Below are 18,206 nucleotides of genomic sequence, written 5' to 3'. Positions count from 1 at the left end.
TAATATTCATACAGCGAAGATATAAAATTATGTAAAAGAAACTATTTTGCAAAAATTTTGATTATTTTTATTTCGATTGGCAGAATATTGGAAGTTTTAAGAACAATAATTGCTGTACAAGTAAATGACTAAATCCACAACCACTAAAAGTGACACTCTTAGTGCCTAGTGACTATAATACAAGAGACTGTTATTATAAATAGTTTCATTATGATAAGCAAAATATTGAATTATGTGCTCAGTACAAGTGAATGAGAACCTTTGACATTAATTTGAAGTAAATTTGGAAATTTGAATTTGAAAGTGCTATAGTATTATTTTCCAAAAGAAATTTCGAGGTTTTTTCGAAATTACGCAAAATATCAAAAAATTCAAAAAGGCTCTTCTAAAAAACTCACTATATAAGCCCTTGCTAATAATACGTCAATTTTCAAAAGTTATCATAACCTTTCGTTCTTAAAAAAATATTAAAAATCTAAAAAACACCATCCAAAAATTAAACAAAAAAAAATTTAAGGCAGTTCCGTTGTTGTCATTTAAATGGTTAATATTAAATTTTGGAACTTATCTTTAAAATAATTGTTCATGTTTTTTTCTCTTTTGTTACCTATCATACCTATGATAAGTACCAGAAACCAATACATTATAATTATACAAACATATATGTTGTACGGTGCATACCATTTATTCTAACAAAAAATTAAACGTTTAAGGAATTTGTCGGTAAATACAGCCAAATCACTTAGGCATACACAGATATGTAGTACGTTTTTTAAGAGAAATTCAGAAATAATGTCTGAATTCAGACGCCCAAAATCTTAAATTTTTGAAAATTGAATATAAAAAAAAAAAGTTGTAAGTCATTTTCTATTTAACAACCTTTTTTTTTCTAAATTATTCAAGGCATATTTTATGTTTACCTACATACATATATACATATATACTTTTGTTAGACTGATTTGATAAATAAGTTGCGTAAGCATAAAATGAACGGAAATAAAATTAAGAAAAAAAAAAGAATGTGATTGAAAATTTTATAATAAATTGTTAAATTTTATATCTTTGATAAAAAGTGGAGGTTTTAATTTTTCCTGTTCTAGGTGATTAAATCAAATAATTTCTTTATCACATCATAACGAAACCTTTTTCAAATTGACACTAAACGGGTACATATATTGTTTATTTGTTATATTATGGCGGCTCTAAAGTATTTTAAATTTTTTTTTTTTTTTGAGGAAGAAGAGAAAGAAATTGGTGCAATTGGTGCTTTGATATTGGAATGGAAGATTAATGTACAATAATATTTGAAAAAATACGTATAAAAAATTTAATGAATTTTTGAAGTTTTGTTTTTGATGAATTAAAACAATGTTTTTCAGTTCTTTTAATTGTAATCACTATAATTTCAGGACTAATTAAGATATATTGATGAAATTATGAAAAATTTTTTGCTGTCGAACTACAGGTGCTTTGTTTTTAAAAACAAGAATTTAAAAAAGTTACAAATTAAGCACTTACATAATCCAAGAGCTAGATTTCTTCCTTGGAACCATAGAATTATATTTGATTTCTATAATAATCGCTTATTAAATAACAAAAATTTTTATGTCTTCATTAAGTCTAAATTAGTTATAGCTTTTTAGTTTAGAGAGCGTAATTAGTCCAGTCATTGTTTCTACAGAAGTAGAATTAAATTTTGATTAATTACTGTAATTAAGAAATACTGTAAATTTCATTCTATTTCTGTAGAATCTGGTTGAATTAAATTTACAGTATTTTATATAGTATACAAAATGTTCACTAAAAATAATTTCAATAATATTGAAACAAATTTTAATTATCAAATAGACGAATATGTTTAAATTTATTTTATGTACATTTGTTCTACATGTACAAATGTTTATACAATTCTGATTAATTTGTTTAAATTATAACATCCAAAAATTTCGAAAATTTAATAAATATATAAGTATAACACATGAATATTTTAATTAAATTTTCAAATAAAATAATATAAAAATATCAGACAATTTTTGTATATTTCTGAAATTCACAAAATAATTTTTATGAATTGAACAAATTTAAAAAAATTTTCTCTAGCCTAAAAAAATTACATTTTTTTTTTCAATTTCTTTGATTAATTGCACTGCAATAATTAAACAAAAAAAAAAAATTATAAACTTAGAAAAAAATATATTTTCTTTTTTTAATTTTTTTTTAATTAGTAGTGTTCAAATTAAGAAAACAAGGAAAGAAAGAAGAAAAACAATTTTTCACTACTATTCAAAAAAAAATTTTCTCATTTATAAATGAAGAAGATGAAATTTTTTTTTCCATTTTCCTACAATACGACCATTCAAAAACGAAAAGGAAACCAAATATGAATTTTCTTTTCAATGTTTTTAATAATGCAAATCTTGTCTATTGCTATTTCTTATATTTCTCAATTTATTGTTACCATCTAGACTTGTCACATTGTCATTTTGATAAATTTTTCCATTTTGATAAATATTCCATAAAAAATTTCCATTTAAATTTTATATATTTTTTTTTTCAGTTTATAGATTTCTTACGTTTTCAGATGAATTCAAATTCTTAACTTGTGTTTCTTCTATCTGAAAAGATAAAAATTAAATGTAAATTAATTATTTTAAAATGTGCGATATTGTAATTTTATTAAAGAACAGAAAAAAGAAAATATAAAATTCACATTAATCAAAAAGAGATTTATATAAGATTTATATTATGAAATGGGTTCAATAACTTCTCTACTAACTGTACAGACATAAAATGTTGAAGAATATGACAAAAATTTGAATAATTATTTCACATAATTATAAACTTTATAAAATTAAGATTAGATTAATATTCAAATTTCTTTTGTAACAATATATTAAATTACCAAAATCCAATCTGGTAATTTCTACGGTATTAAATCATCTACGGTATTAAATATACATACTACAAAAAAGGGTTATAAAAATAATTCACAACAACCCAATATAATATTATCCAACCGATTTATTTTATTTCAACAAATATTTAAGTCTAAGTAATATTGATAAGAGGGAGCTATATATCATTGCCTTCAAAATTGTAAATGGCTTGTAAAAATAAATCGGATTAAATTGGGGAGTAGACATTCATAACAGAAATACCAGAAAAAAATCGAACTTTTATCTGACGCTTTTTAGGACAGAGAACTAGAAGCAGAATTATTTAAATAATTTAATAGTTTAATGAATTACCAAGCGAATTGAACGAAATAAACAACCTTTGTACATTTAGAAAGAACAAAATTTTACGAATTATTTGTTAAGGTGAAATTGTCTTTAATAATTTATATAAGTAGTACTTAATGTTTATTAAATAAATATTTTAAATATATATTTTATATTGAGTTCATATATATTTCATACACTTATATCCTACATTTCGATATATTACTGAATATTATTTTATAATGTTCTGATTTTTTATTTTTAATAGTTAAACCTTTAATAGAGATAATTAACATAATGTTAAATTTTAATTGTAAATTTATGCGGCCAGAAGGCTTATGAGCTAGGGCTAGGAAAAAAAATGTCAGGATGTCGTAATTACAAATCGAAGCAATGCTGTATTTAATACACAATTCCAGCAATTAACGCACACGTAATTAATTTAATATTAATGTTATAAGTTTAAGTATCTTACTAATTTCAGAAATACTTTGTTTTAATGCAGAAGTCAGTTTAGACGTGCGCTTACTGCTTTATTTTAAACAAATACTTTTTTGCAATTCTGATGAATTTTCATTTGATTAATTTTTAATTTAATAATTCAACATCAACGGGCGTAAATCGAAGACAAATTATAATATGTATATGTATAAATGTATATCAACCGTGACTCAAAACATTATTATAGCTCATTATTTTCTAATATCATAAAATTAACGATAAATGCATTCAAAGAATCTTACTTCAAAAAATATCCTTTATTTATAAAATTATATATAAAAGAAAAGAAAAAAATAAAAAATTTTTTATTTCAAAGATGAGACCGAAAAAAAAAACAAAACCATTAAATCGTTAGTTTATTAACCTTTTTATGAAAATACATCAAACTAATAAATTATTTTTTGCTTTATGCAGAGAAAAAAAGGATAAAGGATAAAAATTTTTTCGATCATTGTGTACGCTTATACGATATAAATATAAAATCTATAAATAACAGTATTAAAATTATTTTTATAATTTATTAATGACGGCATAACAGTGTACAAGTACGATAATCTATAGGATATAAAAAAAAATATTAGTACATTATTTTATGAAAATTGGCTTTAACGAAACAAAAACAAAAAATGGTAAAAAGAATTTTCTTTTTTTTTATATAAATTTCTTTTTAATAATTCAGAAAATTTATTTGAATAAAATATTTGCATTTCATAGATAAGATATAAGATTATTAAGGGTTTTTCTGATTAAATATTTTTTTTTTGTTTTGATGGCCAGCGCAAAATTTGTAAACAATGGGCAAAAATAAAATTCAGCATGATTGAATTTTTTTCTTTTTTAATTTTAAAAAAATGTGGCGGCATGTTTTTTTTTCTTTGAATGCTTATTGTATAAAAAAATCTGATGTGGTCAGCACATAACCGACCGCATTGTGTATTGTCTAGTTAAATAAAAGTGTTACAGAATATTATAAAAATATCTGTTAAATACTTCTTTCCAATTTTTAGGACATTACTGAGCTTATAGTTAACGTACTTAGAAAAATGTAAATTTGGCTCTTAGTAGAGTCCCGCTTTGTGCTACCCGAATTTCCTGAAATGCTCGCCAGTTAGTTTCGGTAACAACCAGAACTCAAATATCAAATTTCAAGAAATTCCATCAATTTTTACTGTGGATATGGTGAAAAATGTAAAATCGGCACGCAAATCAGTTCTCGAGCCCTGATCTTTCCAAAAAAGTTATATGTTCATTGCTTTAATACGAGGGGTTCATATATTAAATTTCAATGAAATCGGTTGATTATTTCTCTTTATATATCCAAAAAATGTTCATTGTTTTAATATGGGGAATTCATATATTAAATTTCAATGAAATCGGTTGATTATTTCTCTTTATATACACAAAAATGTATATTTGGCCCGTAGTAAACGCCCAGTTGCTGATGCCTGATTTCTTCCAAAAGTTAGGAATTTTTGCGTATGATCGAGCAAAGCTTATATATGAAATTTCAAGTAAATCGGTTGAATACTTTCTTCAAAATGGTGAAAAATGTAAAATCGGCCCGCAAATCCGTTTTCGAGCCCTGATCTTTCCAAAAACTTTATATGTTCATTGTTTTAATACGAGGGGTTCATATATTAAATTTCAATGAAATCGGTTGATTATTTCTCTTTATATACACAAAAATGTATATTTGGCCCGTAGTAAACGTCTAGTTGCCGATGCCTGATTTCTTCCAAAACATACGAATTTTTGCGGACGGTCGAGCTGAGCTTATATATAAAATTTCAAGTAAATCGGTTGAATATTTTCTTCAAAAATGTTCAAAAATGTTCAAAAATGTAAAACAGGCCCGCTAAAAAGTGCAGTTCCCGAGGCCTGATATATACCAAAAGTTCATTGATCCGTGCCATGGTCCAAACAAACTTACATATAAAATTTCATCAAAATTGGTTCAGCCGAACTTGAGATACACGCGTGCACACACAGACCGACAGACCGACAGACCGACAGGTTGCTAAAAATAGTTTATTTACACTTCCCTACTATGGAGAAGTACGTTCCCACCGAAAACTCGATATGCAAAATTTGTTGCCATCACATAACCTACCTATTGTTTACACAATACGGTCGGTAAAAATATTTGGAAAAGGAAGCTTATGTATAATACTACACTTTTTTGTTCATTGGTAGCCTTTTGAAATTATTTTGTTTGAAAATCGTTTATTCAAAAATAAATAATTAAAGAAATGAAAAATTTTTAATTAATAAAGAAATAGAAGTTTTTTGGTTTTTTTTTTCAATAATTATTTTTGATATCCGAAAAAAGTGTAATAATTAGAGAACACTTAATTAGACGCAAAGCGGGCTAAAAACAACTACAACACTCTACAAGCATCTGTTTCTCACCTGCCGCTTTATTTATCATCAAAATTTGAAAATGTCAGTTATCAATCCTTCATTTTCTCGAGCCTGTAAGCTTTATTAAACTACAATAATATCAGTAATCGGGATTTGATTCAAAATGCATTCAATAAATTATCAGCACTATTAATAATTATGTATAAGCAACCTAATTTAATCTTCATTCTAGTATTTGGTATAATTTTTTAGAATGCTTCTGCTAATTATATGCGAAAATTATATTTTAATATTACTTATTAGTAAGAGAATCAAATTAAAATACTTAAACATAGTTAGCATTATTTAGAGCTAAACCTGTATATAAATAAATATAAGCTCCAGATTTAAATTATCTAATGGAATTGTGCTATTCTCGCTTTTATGGAAGTATACAATTTAAAACTGTTAGCTACATAATTTTTAATAATTTTAATATTTAAAAATTCAAATTTTATATACTTATAGGAAACTCTTTCAATTTTAAAGAGGAATGAAAACTTATAAATGTTAAAATTTTTATAAGAAGCAAATAACACAGTCAAATATTTATAACTATTTTTAATATTTAAATTTTTACTGTTAAATAAAATACTTAATTAGTATAAGTTAATGTTATCGTAAAACGTAAAATATCATTTATATGTATATATTCATACTTAACATCGTAAAATTAAATCATTAAATATTTTTACGAATACAATCTAACACTTAATGTGTTAATCATTATAAAACGAAAAAAAAAAATAAAATTAACCAGTAAACATTTGTGGTACATTACTTATCAAATTAGAAACCCAAATACACTTTGATCCAGACAATTTACAAAAATCAAAATCTTATGTACTGACAGCGCATATTGGCCGCAGCCAGTATTTTCTCATGGTGGTCTTAACTAGTTCCAATAAACTCATAGTTATTAAGTTAGTAAAAGGGCTGCATAAGTTTTTATTTTAAGGATTAATAAAAATTGTAATGTTCTAGTTAGTCTACTACTAAAAATATAAGTTTAGTTCTCTTAATGAATGAATAAGTATTTGTTCTCTATAATGAGATAATTAGTCAGTTTCATAAAATTTTGTCGAATAAAAAGTTCATAATTTCTTAATTATTAAATGAAGTCAGTAAATTTTCGAAAATCTTTTCTAACTGTACTATGTATGTGGATGTGTGGGAATATTTATGATGCAAGGATAGTCCCTATAAAGGAAATAGTTATAAAATTAAAAATTTTAATTAGAAGTACGTGCATAGTATGTAGAATTATTTTTAATGAAATTAATCTTTAACTAGCAACTACATGCGGTATCCATAAAAATATTTACGCTTTTATGTGAGATAATTAATAAAATTTTATATACTTACTTATGAATGTATATGTAAAAATTTTTTAAGTAGTAAACATTAACATAGCTAGAAAATTATGAATGGCAGTAATTGTATTTATAATGTTTATTAAGTGATAACATTCATTCAGTAAATTTAAGGAAAGTAATATACAGAATTTTATATTTATCTTGAAATTAAAGACTACATTAAAATAGTTTGCTAGTTCTAGATATGTTATACTTTTATATTAAGTATGAGTTAAATTTTCCGAATGCTAATTTCAATTGGAATTAGTTGAAAAGCATCCCCATCCCATATCTTGTTTAATTAAAAATATAGCTTTCAAAATTAAAATAATCGACAACACATGCGAAATAAGATCAGTATTGTGGGTCGATCTATCAATGATGAATTTTATAACCTTGAAATTATCATTAAAAATTATGTACTGCAAAAAAAATTGACAATTTATCGAACATATTTCCGAAACTATAATAAATCATATATTCAAATACAGCAAAAACAATTGTGATGACAATGCCACCATTTTAATGAAGGTTGATAGTGGTTATAAGTTTTTATAATAGCTGCCCAACAATTACAGAAATAATGCTTTTATAGAGAAGGAGTGAAATTATTTATTGAATTATTTATTGAAAAAGTGATTTTCACACTAAGACAATCATTAAAAATAAATATTATTGCATAAATACAGGCGGACTTATTTTATATTCTATGAAAACAACTATTCACGAATCATTTATCAATCGCAAAATTCATTTAATAAATTCGTTTAATAGGTACAAGTTTAATAAAAATGAAGGTGATTAAAATATTAATTATGAAATAAAATTAAATATAGAAAATTTATTGGCATAAATCGCTTAAATAAAAGAAGATATCCATGCATGTTATTAAATCATTAAAAAAATCATTCATACATTTCAAAACTTTCTACTAACTTCATTCAAAATAGTTATTAAATTGCAATTTTCATCTGTAGTATCAAATAATTTTTTTTTTATGTAGATTTAAACACGAATTTATTATATTACAGAATAATAACAGTTTTTAAATTTCTATTAATACTGATAACTGATTACAAATTTGTAAAACACGATAAAACTTTGTATGTGAAAATGTAAAATGAAGGAAAAAAAAATGTTACACTATCTCTTTATAATGACTAATGGAATTATTATGTGCATCTGCATATTGTGCGATTACCATGTTTACATGCATATCAGTTAGAGTGGCCGTTATGCTCTCTTTTTATTGGTTAAAAATGTGTACACTATCTTTTCTATTGTTGCAGAGATTTCGATATAAATTAAAATTGTTATTCTCTATGACAACATTAGAATGACTTTCTTGAGAAAATGCGATTTAATTTAAAATACAGCCTCACTATCAACATCGAAAGAGTTTATGTAATTGTAATTAAGTAAGTAATTATTTAATAGCTGTTACGAGTATATCAGCAAAAGAATAAAAACTTATTCGGGCTTTAATTGATTCATAATTCAATAATTACCTTATTATTACCAATAATTGGTCGCAAATATTTCATAAGGTCTTGTTTTTAACATAAGCAAAGCAGTGTAAAATCTATGATTACAAACATTTTTCGATAACTAAAATCAAAATCAAGTACTTAAGTACTAACGCCTACAATAAACCAAAGTATTTGACTATTTTTCATTTATATTAATATATAGCAATTTTAACATCAAATAGCTTTGAATTCCCAACGAATTACACTCTACCCGATCATTATAATTACCCTTATTTAGCGTTATCACTCTTCATACACCGTATATCTATGAATTGTATCTATGAATTATGTCACTCTATATACACATTGTATATTTCTGTATATCTGTATATCTTCTTTTTTAGTTCTTTTTTCGCAATAGACCAATATGGTTACCCTAATGGCATCAATATAATAATGTGAGAAATACATATGAGCCATTTCTTCTTCTGCTGTTCATTTTGCTAAGCATGAACTAATTCATGAAATGCATACTACTTAAATACTTGTACAGTTTTTATATTTTTGTTTATTTTATTATGTTCAAAGATAACACATGAAACGGTATAAAAGAGTAGAATTGGTATATATTATAATTGTGGCTCTTAACATTTACAAGTGAAAAAGAAATTAAAAATGCAATATAAAAAACACATTAACAATTTACAAAACATAAAAGAAGAATTGTTGAAATGGTAAAATGCTGTTAATAAACTGCGATTGTATAGTGAAAGTATATTAATATTTAAATAAAGTAGATTTAAATAGCAAAATAAATGGAAAATAAAGAGAATTATAAAAATGTTACTTTAATAATCAGTAATTTGAATCTTTAAATGTAAAAGTAATTCCCTAGTAATTTTTATAATTTGTTTTTATCTTTACTATAATATACTCTCCTATAGTTTTATTTTAAATTTTCTTCTTGGAATTACTGGAAAATGTGACTTAATTTAGTGATTTGAGTGAATACATAAGTACATAAATTATACTCTTAATATAAATTGACGTAGGTATCTGAAAATATAATCATTTCAAAATTTTAAGGCTTGTTTTAAGAATTTATAACAGTTATATCAAAAAGGAGTTGAGAGTTTTAATTACTGCATTCAGTATTTAATGGGTTAATAATAAATTCAGTGTTAACATAATTTCTGTAGTTTAGTTACATTATTTTAATTGAATGTTCAAATTTTCATCATATTAAACATATTTCTGACTTTCCAAGAATAATTCGATTTATGTAGGTTTTACTGTAATAGCTTTACTTGTTCCAGTCATGTAATATTAAAAATGTTCATACAAAAATTTAATTATTAACAAATCTGGGGCCCCACTATGTAATTCGAATTTCGTGAAGCGATTTTTGTATTCGGAAAAATGGTAAGGGAGCAGCAATCAATTTTCGTTTCACGAAATTCGAATTACATTGGGAGGCTCCTGAAATTTGAATTTTTGTATAAAAATTTTGCACTCTTTACGAAGTTTAATAAATTTTTTTAATAAGTAAGTATAAATTTTAAATTTCTAAAAATTACTGAAAGAAAATTACTGAATAAATGTAGCCTTTAAGTTGCTTAGAATATTTGAATTATGTTTGAAAATATAATATTCACATAATATTTTACACATACTGCACACACATGTATAAAGGTAAATAGATGAAATATTACTAAATTTATTTTATTCTAACAAAAAAATAAAAGAAATAAAAAAAATTGAGTAATATGAGTATAATTTATAAAAAAAATCCCATATTTTTTTTTTCACCAAATGACATAAAGTCAGTCATACATTCATCATTACATTATGATTGCTTATATTACGTACACATAAATTTCCTTTACAGGATTCTTATATATCTTAACTACACACGACATACTTACATTCAAATAATATTATAAACATTAATCTTAATTTTCGTTACAATTTCTCTTGTATATTTTTTATGTCAAAGATCTGAAAAAGGAATAAAGAAAAAAATTAGATGTGAAAACATTACGAAGGTGTCCAGAAATATTATGATTCCGAAAAAACAAAACAATATATATGTATATATGCATGTATATTCAACTTTTCAACAAATTTTCCATTTTAAGGTTTTCCAAGCATGAAAGGAAGTTCTATGTAGCAAAAAAAAACCTGCTATCCATAAATTCATTTTTATTACCAAATAAATTCTTGTTGCCTTTTTTTCTTTATTATTCTTATAGTTCTGTTTTCAATTCGCTTAAAGTTTTTTTAGGTTTGATTAACCTGAAACATTAAAGTTTTCATATTTCTGTTTGCAAACGTTTTATTTACGCAAGCACCTGGGTAATGAAAATTTTTTTTTTCTTAACTTTTGTGATTCGCGTTATAATTTTCTCATATTATTCTTTTCTTCTTTTTCTTTTTTTTGAAGTTCAAAAGTGTATGTAAGTATGAAGAGCCACACGTGCTGTTCATCATATTTGATTACCTTGAGAGGATAAAATTATATGAAGGAGTGATATTCATAGTGGTTGATTTTTTATGGTTTTTGGAATAACGAGAAAAGCAAAGACATAAAAAAAGTTTATTAAAAAAAAAAAGTCCTGAAATAGACCGCAGCTATATTTTGTAAGGGAATTTAAGTTATAAGGATACCAAATTTTAATTTTCATGTATACAGGTATGTGGTATGGATTTGTGATACTGCAGAGAGGAACTATTTTATTAAAGAGAGCTGATAAGCTCAAAGGATTATTAATGTAAAGGAAATTCGCAAATCTTTTTGCAAATTTATTTCTCATCTTCTAATTAACTTTGCTTCACTAGAAAGTGAAAAATGTTCTGAGTTTGAAATGCTATTTAAGAAAACAATGAACATGAACATTTACACTTGCTCAAAATATCAAAAATTTAACTTTTATGTTTATCAATTTTAGTTCGATTTATTTACATTTAAACAACAGAAAATTCCAGCCGGCAAATTTTCGAAAATTGATTATTTCTCTAAAACATTACAAATAAATTGAAGTTCTTGTCAAATAACATCTGCAGAAAAAGTTGTATGAAATTGTGGAAAAAATGTCGGCCAAAATATATATAGCAGATGTCGCAAAATAACATGAACAATTAAATGCTACATAATGTGCTAAATGCCTCTCTGTTAAAAAATAACTCAATTATTCACGTAAAAAACAAAAAGAAAAAAAAAATTACAAGGCTGCCGCCATATTTTAAAAATATGTCTAACCTGAATATTTTTAATAAAAGCAATTTGTCCAAAATACACGCAATGTAACGAGGATACAAGTATTAATTTTTTTTTTTGTTTTTTTTTTTATTCATTTATTTTCGGTTAAACGTTATGCATCCAATGATTTCATGTTAAAAAATTATCCTTATTCACATTTTTCGTGCTAGGGCTATTGTATATAAAAAATTATTTTTTTAACTGACATGACATTTCATTTACATTATATAATAAAAAATGTAACATGCTAATATAAGCAATAAGGTAATATTTAAGGTAAAAAATACTACAATAGAAATTTGCAAAAATTTTTGTTTTTACAGCAGATGTCGCATGTAAAAATGTTATTAACCATTTGAATAGGTAAACAACATAAGTATAAGTATAGCATACTGGCAATGTAATTAGTAAATGTTGAATTAATATAGACACACTCGAAATTATGTATACTCAAGATTCCATGATCCGTACTCGTGTTTCACATTCCTTTCATGGCAATACATCTTAATTAATACAAAACAAAATAGATAATCTTAACTGCTTTAATCTTCATTCTAGTTAAAAATAACAAAATTAGTTTAAACAGAATCCAACTGGATCACATTTTGGAATAAATTTGCAATAGAGTTTACACAAATTAATTGAAATGTTCGTAACTTGTTCTTAACTAAGTAATATGCATAATATTTATATTTATACAATAACAATGTAAATAACAATAAACAAAAATAGGTTTTTAAAGGTTTTTAATTTTCAATATTAAATGCATAGTTAGGCAAAATAATGCAATGTTTTTGCTCTAAATTACTTTAAAAAGTGAAGAACTCTTATTTAAATTTGTTATACATACAATAACTTTTTCATTGTTCTTCAAAATTTGTTGATTGTAGATTGCAAAATGAGGCGATGATGCACCGCGACCTAAAAGATCTTTTGTGCTCCCCCCCCCCCCCCACGAGCGCATTGTGTCCTGCTTAGAATATCCTCTTGAAACCCACACTTCTGATGAATCAAAGAAATTTTTCTGGGGGGATATCCCACAACGGCATGCTCACCAGCCAGGGCCCGCCCAAGCTGACCCTTCTCTTATGAACCAACGCTCCACACACACTGAGAAGGTGTATCGGAGTCTTCTTTCCGAAGGTGTTTTCTAAGCCGGCGGTGTACATTAAAATTTGTAAGAGATACAGTTTTTAAATGCTATACTTAATATTATTTATTATAAAAATTTTTACTAAACTCTTCAATTATAATATTATTCCGATAATTCTAACTTCAAAGTGGAATCATAAACCACAACAATAATTATTTTAACATTAGAAAAGAAAATTTTAAAGAAATTTAATATCTTTAAGTATTTAATACTAAATATGGCAAATTATAAATATACATATATACATTACTTATATAACTGTAGATATCTCCATTTGTAATTGAATTTCAAATAAAAAATTCAAAATGAAATTTAAAACGAAAGTTAATTAATCTCAATTGATCTTTTTCAGTCTCGTACGGTTTACGTTATTTTTCAATCAAAGTTATTACAATTAATTAAATATGATATTTTAATTAGCATTCTTATATATATACATACATATATATATGTACATACAAAATATAAGTAAAAGCAATTTAAATATTATAATTAATCTTATAATTTTCAATAATTTTTAAGAAGAGTAAAATAAGACTTTGTATAAGACTCTTATACAAATAAGTAATTCGTTATTATTATAAATACAACCTTGAAGATTAATAAAAAAAAAAATATTTCACTTAATATATTCATTAAAACATGAAAAAAATTATTAAAAATAATGTCTTTTAATGTGGAAATTTGTAATTAAGTAAAATTAATTGAAAAAAAATTTAATAATTTTAGAATATTCACTTAAATTTTCCAGGAACACACATAAGAATCATAAAAATGTGGTTTTTATTAAGGAAAATATAACCATAAGGTATAATGTATTTAACTGATATACACTGTAGAAAAACTGTTATATTATATAAATATATATATCAGAAACTCGAGGAACGGCAACGAGAAAGAACAAAGGTAATTACTTATTAAAAAAAAATCAAACTAGTTCTTTCATTTGTTTTTCTCATCCACTTACTTTTGATACACTAAACCTAAAATCGAAAAATCAATATAACAAACACAAAAAGGCTTAAATGATTTATCATTATGTTACATACTTGAATGCTTTAATGATAGAAAATATCCGAATTAAATATAGCTTAAAATTGGATAAATGAAGCGAGTCAACGTTCGGAAAATATAAATGAAAGAAAGGAAAAACTATCGAAAACTATATGAAATTAATAATAGCTGATTGTATTCCAATGATTATATAATGAATATATATGTATATATATATAATTATATTATTTTAAGATTCATATTAAAGTTCTGTTATAACAATCATATTGTAATTGTATACAAATATTTACAAAATATTCTATATGTGCCAAATACCCTGAGACATAGCTAAGCTATCTAATATTTTTGGGGGAGAAATTCAAATTAATCTTTGTAAAGAATTTTTATCTTTTCAAAATTACTTTTTAGATTTAGAAGTTTTCTCTCATAAAAAAAAACTGTATTAAATTTTTTTTTGTGTCTTAAAATCTTAAAGTTAATATAGAGGGTTTAACATAGGCATGTCAGATATAAAAATTTATTATCATTTTTAGTATATAGATATAAAAGTGAAATTGGTATTCGTATTTTATAAACAAAATAAAAGTTATTTCTTTATTTAACATTTCCGATTAGGAAAAACAAAAATTACTTACAAATGTGGAATATATTTCTTCTTTACAACCCAACCACCTTGCATACAATAACGCAAAAAAATTTTTTATACCGAATTTCACATACCAATAAAATATGGGCTCTTTCTGTTTTAGAAAATAATAAAATACGTATATTGCGGTCTAACTATTTATGCGTTCCTGTAAACTTAGTTTCAAACGATTAAAATTTATATATTTTTTATATATTTGAAGAGGAAACTAAATTTTATAAACAGAACCTTCACTATTGAAGGTAATTTTCAAATTCTTCTTCAATGTAAAACCCTTCAAATTCTGATAAAGAATTCCGATGTAAATTTCATTGACGTTCCTAGTATTTTAGTTGTATGATCACTATGAGTACTTGTAAAAACACAAATTCGAATGCCGAATTTATTATATAGTTGGAGTTGTTTTAGGAACAAAATCGTACGGGAGAGTGAATAGGGAAGTGGAACTTGGAAGTCTAGGGATAATTTTGGCGGGCTAAGAAAAAATAACTTCGCAAGACCTTTAACACTTCAACCGGATCATCAGGTTGGTCTAATGGCAATAATTAACCTTAACTACCAGTTAAATTTTACATGATATTACTTTACCCCACCTTTTGAATACTTTGTTTAATGGAATGCACAACTGAATATACTCTGATAAAATTTTAAAATGAAATTTTAAAACTTTATCAGGGCATATTTTGGTAAAATTTAAAAGCATTTATCGATTTAATTCTGTAAAACCATCACTTTTCTCTTTCTATAATAATGTCCAGCTTAAAATGTGTTAGTATGAATATTCAGGTATAAATGTCGCAGCTATAATTTATTTTAATGTCAAAATTTAGAGGGCTTTGTTCTTTTATTTAAAAATCTTTTTTTATGTATACTTCGTCCATAGTGATAGGGTAAAATATTGTTTCATTTTATGAAAAAAAAAGAAGACCGCTTTAAAATAGTTAATTTATGTTTCCAACACGCATGCTAATAAATTTATGAAAAAATAAAGTTGGGTCAAACCAATGGTTTGTATTATAGCACTTTTCCCTTCAACAAGTAAAAATTCTGCTTTTAAATACAGTCTATGTATACCTATCACACTATTAAAATTATTTTCATTCATATACAAAACTATTTCTAGGATTGCATATATTTAGGATGAACGATTTATGCAGTCTTTGAAATAAAGCAAAAATTAATATAAGCAGGGGTTAACATAATGCTCGATTTTAAGGGTTACTTGTGTGAGTTAAGAAAAATAATTATATTTTTTAATATCATGGAATTTACCGTTAACTTTTTGCGTTTATAGAAATTTGAAAAAGCTTGCGGTTTCAGAAATATAAGGTGTCGAAAATTCAAATTTTACAAATTTCAAGAGGCCATAACTTGAGAGGGGGTGGAGATGGAAAAAAATTTTCTTCTAACGAAATGAACTAAATGTTAATGTCTAAAAGCCCCTAAAATTTCAAGCTTCTACAGGCTGGGGTCAAGAAGAAAAACGACATCAAAAATTTGGTAAAAAAGGACTGTAGATAACGGTAAATTTGAATGGCCATTTTGTTTTTCTAAAGTTTAACTATAGTATACCGCGGTAGGGGAAGCAAGCCACTGCCTTTCTGCGTTTGCAAAATTTCAAAAATGCTTAAGGTTTCATTGCAACAAATAGTTAAAATAGGCCATTTTTAGTGCTTTGGGGGGGTATAACTTCTAGACGGGGGGAGATAGGTAAAAATTTTGTTCTACAAAAATAAGTTTCTAGTAAAGATCTATGTACATTTTAAATTTCAGCTTTCTATCTTTAAAAATGTAGAAGTTTTGTAAACAGACACACGGACAGACGGACGGACGGACGGACGGACGGACGGACGGACGGACGGACGGACGGACGGACGGTCGGACGGACGGACGGACGGACAGAGTGAAACTAATAAGCACTTTTTTTCAAAAAATTTTTGGAAAAGTGCTAAAAAGAAGATAATCAACTAAAGAATCATAGTTTTCTTTTAGTATAGCTATGATTAAATTTATTCGATTCAAGAAAAACAGGAATTTATCTTATAGTCTTTTTATTCAATCAATTTTTAATTTCATACATGTACGTATATGGTTTAAATTTGATTAAATTATACTGGCTTGTTTTTTTTTTATTATCTTATAATAAAACATAGAAAATTAACATATTTTAATGAATAAAGGACTCCTTTTTAATATTATGTATATGAGTACTGGTTTTGTGGATAATGCCACACTTTTATCATATAAAGAAAAAGATAAAGAGTACAAGAAAAAGAGAACAAAATTACAAAACGTGTTTCTAGAATACATGCATTATAAAGGTACATAGGTAAACGAAGATACCATAGGTGATATAAAACTTAATTTAATTCACAACTTTACTCTGTTATTTTAGGAGATTAATAATTTTTTAATAATTTTACCATACAATCTTTCTCCGATCGAATATTATCAATAACAAAATATCTTATAACAATATGTACAATGTATATATGTAAGTATACACATAATATGTATTTATAGTTTTATTTAATCTTCAATACTAAATCTTCGCGGTTACATATAGGTTAGCATATTTACTTTTACGAAAAAAAAACCAAAAAGCAAAACTTTACAAAACAATTTTTTTTTGTGAATTTTTAGTAAAAAAAGAAAAAGTAAAATTTTTTATTTTATATTCGATGACGCCATTCAAAACTGCATGATGCCAAGTAATCCATAGTCAATCTTATAATATTATCGGTCGCCTACTTGAGATGGCGCTTACAACTAAAATACAACACACGTCAAAAAAAAAATAAATAAAAAGAAATTGGAATATAAGTGAGGCAAAGATAAAAAAAAAATCTAGTCTTGCTTTGCAAACTAACAAAGGAAAGTCTCTTAAACTAAAACTTCAAAAAAAATAAATAAATTTTTACCAAAGCAGTGGTTTTAAAATAGCGCTTTTCCCTTGAACAAGTGAAAATACTGTTTTCTAAAAGTCAATCTACTACTTACCTATAAATTTAAATTTCTTTTAGTAATATAGCAAAATATAATTTAAATAATTGCATACATTTAGGATGATAACAGAAAAATTTAAAAAAGCGTGAACACAAGATGCGATCAAGTACGATCAAGTACTCAATTTAGTTAAGATAAATAATTATATTTATCGCTTACTTTTATATAAATTTGGAAAAACA

The 18,206-nt window shown here is 25.0% G+C and overlaps 1 long non-coding RNA gene across 1 annotated transcript in view; it reads right to left on the bottom strand.

The window, feature by feature from the left end:
• LOC129614078 (uncharacterized) overlaps positions 1 to 18,206 on the bottom strand; it is a 33,578-nt gene that overhangs the window by 457 nt on the left and 14,915 nt on the right. The window contains exon 3 of the long non-coding RNA XR_008697355.1: positions 2,574 to 2,615. This is a non-coding gene — a long non-coding RNA (uncharacterized LOC129614078). The remainder of the gene's footprint in view (positions 1 to 2,573; positions 2,616 to 18,206) is intronic.

Source organism: Condylostylus longicornis, unplaced genomic scaffold (genome assembly GCF_029603195.1).
Source record: "Condylostylus longicornis isolate FDR11 unplaced genomic scaffold, ASM2960319v2 ptg000100l, whole genome shotgun sequence".
Lineage (NCBI taxonomy): Eukaryota > Metazoa > Arthropoda > Insecta > Diptera > Dolichopodidae > Condylostylus > Condylostylus longicornis.
Note: the sequence above shows the minus strand (reverse complement) of the source record. Positions and strands in the feature narration are given on the sequence as shown.